The following is a 5,975-nucleotide window of genomic DNA, read 5'->3' as shown; positions in this document are numbered from 1 at the left end:
TATGTCCTAGATAGATGAATAGAAAAACAATATGGTATATCCACACAATGGAATATTATGCAGCCTTTAAAAAGGAAATTCCAACACATGCTCCCACATGGGTGAACCTCGAGGATATCATAAATGAAATAAGCCAGTCATAAAAGAACAAATATTGTCCGATGCCACTTCTACGAGACCCTTAGAGTAGTCAAATTCATGTAGACAGATAGTAGAATTGTGGTTGCTAGGAGCCGTGGGGAGGAGAGAATGGGGATTCAGTGTTTCATGAGATAGAGCCTCAGTGTTGCAAGATGAAAACTGTCTGGAGAGGACTGCAACACAGCAATGTGAATATAGTTAATGCCACTAAACCGTACACATAAAAATGGTTAAAATGATATATTTTGGTGGGGGAAATTTCACCACAATAAAAAATTGAATTGATTTTTAAAAATTAGCCAGGTGTTTCTAAATGCCACATTGTTTTGGTGCCGCTTTGTGCAGAGTGTTCAATGGGATACAAAACGTGACAGGTAAAGATTCATCTTAACGACTTTTAATTGGGCTTAAAGTAGAAGCCTTGCTAGTTTAGTCTTGTCTGAAGTCCCTTGAGCCACCTGCCGGCAGGGTGCCCTCATTGCAAGCTCAGTGCTAGGATTTCTTCCACTGCTGTGGGGGCCAGGCTGCGAAGCTGGGGAGCCCGTTGGAAGGCCTGTGACAGGGATGCAGGAGCATCTCACACAGGCACCTGATGGGGCTGCCAGCTTCTCGGCTGCCCCCCGCCAGGTCCTGGCAGGTGAAGAGACTCTGCTTTGGTTCAGGTCAGTTCCCCCATGGAAAGGGACGAGAAGGGCCAGAAGGCTGTGTTCCCGTGCCCACAGCTAGCCACATATTCTTTTTGATGTCTGCCTGCAGGAATAAAATAAACAGAAGTTTAGGGAAAACAAACAGAAGAAGGGCGAGGGTGGCGGGTGCTAACCTGGAAGCCTGATTCACTGCTGGCAGGCAGCCCAGTGGGAGCTGAAATCCACCCCCAGCCCTGCACTTGCCTCACTCAGCCCTGGAATCGCAAACAATCCCTTGGCCAGACTCCTAAGGAGCTTCTGACGAGCATAGTTCGCCCTTCTGACACAGAAAGCACCATCAGACACGCACCAGTGGCTTGTGAAGTAAATAGGGGGCTGGGCCCTGGGCACTTCGGCTTTCCGGGAACACTGCCTGGGCTCATTAGGGAGGGTAATGGCTAATAACACAGAGAGAACATGGTGTTTTGGTTTTGAGCCCTCAGCCAGGGCTGGGCCACCAGGGCAGCAAGAGAGACAGGGTGTGAGCGTGTGTCTGAAACCAGAGTCAAACATGTTGCTGTTAAGATTGAGGCCCCACCTCCAGCTGCCTGTGACGCTGGGAAAGTTACCAGCCCTTCAGGCCTCCGTGTTGTTGCCAGTAAAACGAGGATAATAATAGAAACCGCTCCCTTCCTGGTGCAGAGATTGAATAAGATATTGCAGGTAAAGTACCTGGCCGGAGGCCCACGGCATAGTTAAGACTCATTCAACACTGGCTATTATGAAAAGAACAAACTTGCTGAGTTTAGTGCATTAAGAAGCCCCTTCCAAATGCTTATCTGTAAATGCTCACGCAGAAGCAGGCTCCTAAAAAAGAGGAGTCTTGGCCCTCACAGAGCTCCAGTTCTGGCAGCCTCTGAGGGAGCCACATGTGCAGGGTCGGCCTGGTGCTGGGTCCCTGGGGGCGGACCAGGGACAGCTGTGGCTCGCTTTCGGGTCTGTTCACTCCTAACTTTTGCTTGCTTCTTTCTTCACGTGCTGGGGAAAGGGCCCTTTTGTGGGCTGGCGATGGCAGGGTGCAGGTCATTGGCCCACGTAAGGCTGTCCTACATAAGTGGAACCTGCTCTGCCCTTGCCCGCTACTGCTGCCACACCCACTATTTTATAGCTAGGGTGATGGCATTCCACACCAAATGAACAAAACTCCCCCAGAAGGGACATGCTATTTATTGTCTCCCACACTTGGAGAGAACAAAACTGGACCCACTCGCAGGTGTTCCCATCTCCTCTCTCTCCTTTTGTTTCCTTCCCTTCTTTATTCTCTGACAGGTCCAAGCAGCTCATGATCTCAGATTAAGAGAGAGCCTCTCTCTCCCAGAATCCACATACGGAATTTCATGGGCGGGTTCTGACAGCCTCGCTCTGTCACTTGCCCACAGTTGGCCAGACCTGGGTCCCATGCTCACCCCTGCAGCCAAAGGGTGGTGTGACCACAGGACCCATGTTGAATAGCTGAAGCCATGTGGCAGACGGGACCGTCCACACCAGTGAGGCTGTCCAGGTAGCAGGTGGGAGTAGACTCCAGGCACTCAGGTGAGCAGCCTTTATCCTGGCCCTTCACCCAACTGTGCATAAAACGGTTGGTCTGGCGAACTTTGAAGGGTCGACCCACTTCCTTGCATTCAAATGCTCAGAAGTTTCTAACTATTCTTAAGTCAAATCACGTGAGTGAGGACTACGTGCTCCAGAGTGGGGCCAACCCTGTGACACTGTGGTAGCAGTCCCAAGCCTTGTCTTCTGACTGAAATTTATGTCCTGGTGCCGTCCCCTCACCACTGAGCAGGACTAACCTGGGGCCCAACAGGATATTGCAGAAATGACTTTGAGGTAGATGATAAAAGATTCTGGCTTCTGCTTTGCTCTCCTCGAATCACTCTCTAGGACACTGGTGCTGTGAAGGAGTCCGCCCACATCCTGAAGAACACAGGCCTCACCCCAATAGCCGGAACTCACTAGCCAGGCCTGTGGCTCAGCCACCGTGGAAGTGGCTCTCCAGCCTCAGTCCAGCCTTCAGGTGATACAGCCCTGGCTGTGTCTGCACGACAGACCCCGAGCCAGAATCACCGGGCCTCGCCTGACTTCCTGACCCACAGAAACTGTACGGGACAATAAACATCCACTGTTGTTTCAAGCCACTAAGTTTTGGGGTAGATAACTGATACCCAGCCTGATATGGCATCCTCCTCCTCACTGTGCAGGGAAAGAGTCACTTGGAAAGTTTCCTTGGACCATTTTCAAAACACTTCTCAATAACTCTATGAGTGCCCTGACCGGTGTGGCTGAGTTGGTTGAGTGTCGTCCCACAAAGTGAAAGGTCACTGGTTCGATTCCAGGTTGGGGCACATGCACGGGTTGCAGGCCTCGTCCCCAGTTGAGGTGCGTGTGAGAGGCAGCCAATCACTGTATCTCACGATCGATGGTTCTCTCCCTCTCTTTCCCCCTCCTTTCCTCTATCTCTAAAATAAATAAGTAAAATCTTTAAAAAATAACCTGATTAGGAATTGTTACACAATTTAAATTTCACAATTTTATGAGTATAATCATGCTGCTACTACATGGTTGCTCCAACTGTCTCAATACTGTGGATTTGCAGATTTATAAAATCACATTTACACTTGTACTTTTTCCTCCTGTACTAGATCGGAAAGGAGTTGACATATGAACGGAAAGCTGCCTTCAAGGATGGGCCAGTTGTCTCTGTGTGAAGAGCACTGTGGCACATGCCACGGCTACTGCAGCGCAATCGCGCAATCACACTGGTGACAGGCAGCAAGAGTCCCTGGATTCTGAACCCCAACAAAGCCCTCCAGGTGGGTTTCTGGCTGAAGCAATGCCTGCGCTGACAAGTGAGCCAGAATCCCAGGAGGTCCCATTATGGGCTGTTTGAAACCAGGAAGTTGCTTCAAGAGGTAGGTCCTGAGCAGGCTCTTCCAACGGCCCAGTCCACCACCTCAGCTTAGGCACCCTGGGGCACCTGCTTGGCTGTCCAAGTTCCTTGGTGATCTGAGCTCAGCCCTGCTTTTCCAGATGAGTCTCCTTAACTCACCTGCAACCCTCGATCACTGAGTGTCCAACAGCTGGGCCCCTCCCCCAGAGAGCCTCCCACGGGCCGATCTCTGATCCTGTGCAGTCGTGAGTGTGTCCATTGCCACCCCCTGAGATCCAGACATTACCATTCATTATCTCCCTTCTCTCCCACCGCTGACATGCAATAATCGAAAGAAATATCACACAATTTAGTACTTGCTTGGCATACCAGCCAACACTCTGTAAGTCACAGAGGACCCACCTCATGCAAGCTCACGTGAGCTGGCTGGCTCAGGCCTCAGGGCGTGTCCCCAGGATTCCTTCTATCTTCTTCTTTGGACTCTGGTTTCTTGGGCTTGTGGGACCCAACAGCCCTGCAGGGCAGGGCAGGGCAGGGCAGCGACAACAGCCCCAGGCCACATGGGCAGGACAGGCACTTTCCCAAAGGAAACAGGACTGTTAGGAAGACTCATTTGAAAAACAGCAACAGCCACTTCCTTCCCTGACAGGGAGCTCATTACTTCCAGAAGTAATTCCTTTTGTGGAATTGGTTTCCTCCTGGTAACTGTCTACCATTGGCCAGTTGTGCCTCATGTCAACCCTAATCGCCGGTCACCAGCTCTCTTCTTCCCCTCTTTCCTTCCCTTTTGCCCATAAGTCACCGGTGGACAAACGATGCACAGGGCCGTCGTCTGGGCAGCTGCTGTCTGTCCTGGCCCCGCACAGAGCACCTTCGCTCTAATCAGACCCAGCTGCCTCTGGGGGAAACTTGCCATCTCGTTTTCCCTTGCCTAAAATAGCCACTGCCTTATTGGCTGATGCAGGGTGGTGAGGAGGCAAGAAAGGGACGTGGTGAGCCATCCAGACACAGTCTGGTTGGGAAATCCTGTATAAAGGTCAATGTCAACATCGTCTGTACATTAGGCAAGGCACTTCCGGTGGGCCATCAACCCAGCATAAACAGAATGGTGAGGAAAGTCAAAACAGGGGCTGGCGAACCTCAAATAAATAAGGCACGGATAAATGTAGCCTCTGTGGAGTATGACTTCTTCTAAAAGAATTTGTAGTTGTTTTGCAGACAATATTGATGCTAGCCATTCCATTTCACATCAGAGGAAGGTAACAGACAGCCAGACACTGTGGGTCACATTATATTAAGTGGGACACATGGCTCTTTTAAGATAATAATTTTTTCCTCCTCACAGCTGCATGAGCAATCTCGAAGTTCAAAGATAAGCAGTGCCCAGTTCTGAGGTGTGTGCCCTCATTTCCTGTCTGAGGAGTCTTCTTCCAGGTAAGACATTGCTGAGCCATCTGTGTGGAGGCTGGCAGAGCCCTTCCCTAACCAAGAGGTGGTCATTGCATCCAGACTTGTGCTCAGACCAGCCTGTCCCAGGCACCTCGAGCCCCCAGGCAGGATGGACAGAGCCCAGGAGCCTCCTCTCCCCCGGGGCCTCTGGGTCCGGCTCCCTGGGTGCTGCCCGCCAAGAACACAACTTGCCTTTGCTGCTCTGCTCAGGGCTCTCAGCTTGCAGAGCTGAGGAAATGACATGATTTTCTGGGAGCCAACAGTCTTTTCCCAGTTCTCTGGCGGCCTCAGTGTCCCTGTGCTGGTCGCCTTGCTGTACCCCAACCTGGCAGGAGGTACCCGGTGCCCTCACCTGGCCTGTCCCCACCACGTGGGCAAGCCTGGGTCGGGGTGCAGGGAAGAGGGGGTGGCCAGACTCATCTGAGTACAGGAGTGTGAACTTAATTCAAGAGAGGGGTTTGGAGGAAGTGGGTGGGGGGAGTGCATATTTTTCCTCAAAGGTCATTGACTCAACTGGAATTTTAACCAAAACAGGAATGCCCTTCAGCCCCCAGGGTTCCCAAGGCCTCTCTGGAGGAGCACACGGGAGTTCAGTGGCTGATCTCAGTCCTGGCCTTGTTCCTGAGCCTGGAGAAGGGGCTGCCACACCAGGTTCTCAGGACATGACCTCAGGCTTCCCTGCGCCACTGTGCCTTGAAGAGAATGGGCCTCCTGGACCAGGTGCTGGGGTGGGACCAGGTGTTCCTCATGCTACTTAAAGTGGGGGCCCTGGGCCAGCCCTGTGAATTTGTTAGAAATGCGAACTGTCAGGC

At 51.7% G+C, this 5,975-nt stretch overlaps 2 long non-coding RNA genes across 2 annotated transcripts; one reads left to right on the top strand and one right to left on the bottom strand.

The window, feature by feature from the left end:
* Positions 1-522: 522 nt before the first annotated feature.
* On the bottom strand, positions 523-4,603 carry LOC149997489 (uncharacterized). The gene is made up of 2 exons (XR_016514278.1): positions 4,117-4,603; positions 523-891 (listed from the first exon to the last, which is right to left on the bottom strand). It is a non-coding gene; the product is annotated as an uncharacterized LOC149997489 (long non-coding RNA).
* Positions 2,100-5,143, top strand: LOC149997488 (uncharacterized). The gene is made up of 3 exons (XR_016514279.1): positions 2,100-2,360; positions 3,467-3,736; positions 5,060-5,143. It is a non-coding gene; the product is annotated as an uncharacterized LOC149997488 (long non-coding RNA).
* Positions 5,144-5,975: the final 832 nt, after the last annotated feature.

This window comes from Furipterus horrens, unplaced genomic scaffold (genome assembly GCF_987537825.1).
Source record: "Furipterus horrens unplaced genomic scaffold, mFurHor1.1.pri manual_scaffold_11, whole genome shotgun sequence".
Taxonomy (NCBI): Eukaryota; Metazoa; Chordata; class Mammalia; order Chiroptera; family Furipteridae; genus Furipterus; species Furipterus horrens.
Note: the sequence above shows the minus strand (reverse complement) of the source record. Positions and strands in the feature narration are given on the sequence as shown.